Below are 863 nucleotides of genomic sequence, written 5' to 3' on the forward strand. Positions count from 1 at the left end.
GCAGGCAGGGCGACTCCAGCCGGGAGCGCCTCGCCGCTTATAAGCAGCGCGGGGGACGCCGCCGGAATACCAATGGCGCCGCGGAACTCCGTGCGAGATGACCTTTTTCCCCCCAAGTCTTGGGATTTGCTTTTTTAAAGCGCGCATCGGCGGCTGATGTGCTCCGACGCAGGCATGAGTCACAGGGGGGCGGCGCTCGGCGCCGCGGGCGCGCAGCACGTGCGGAGCGGCCCGCAGGCCCAGCCGCCCGCAGCTCCCGCCCCACGCCCCGGCTCTGGCCCCGCGGCGTCCCCGGGCAACACCTGCAGCCCCGGCCTCGCCGGGGTTGCTGGCGGCCGTTGCGTTCCGGGAAACGCCGCTTCTCGCCAAGCCCGTTCGTTGGGACTCAACTCGGGAGCGCGTTGCCGTCGTTGCTCGCGCTCCGGCGCCGCCCTTGCACCCCGCTAGCCGAGAAACTGCTCAGGCGGGTCCGTGCTAAATGCACCTCAGCAAAACCACCCCCTCCTCAGCGCCGTGGGAGAGGGGCCGTTAGGGACCCCTCGTTATTTCCCTCGCCAGCCCTCGCCGCTGGGACCAGCTTCCTCCGCGCAACTCTCCGCCAGAGGGTGGCAGAGGCTCAAAGACAGAGGCGCTTTTTGTTTCCCCAGGGCCAGGGAACACCTGGATTTCCGTGACTTACCTTCAACGCTTTCGTTAGACAATGTTTTATACCAGACCAGCTTTTGCTAAAAATGGAAACATTAAGACAGCCGTTCTTTTCTACTCCTGACAACCCGAAATTTCACTGTTTTCCCACCTCGCTCCCCAAAGATGCTTTGCTTACAGCTCACAGCAGTGGCCGTGGTCGTATTTCAACACGCAGA

The sequence above is a fragment of the Nothoprocta perdicaria genome, unplaced genomic scaffold, assembly GCF_003342845.1.
Source record: "Nothoprocta perdicaria isolate Ctin4 unplaced genomic scaffold, notPer1 scaffold_0, whole genome shotgun sequence".
Classification (NCBI taxonomy): domain Eukaryota; kingdom Metazoa; phylum Chordata; class Aves; order Tinamiformes; family Tinamidae; genus Nothoprocta; species Nothoprocta perdicaria.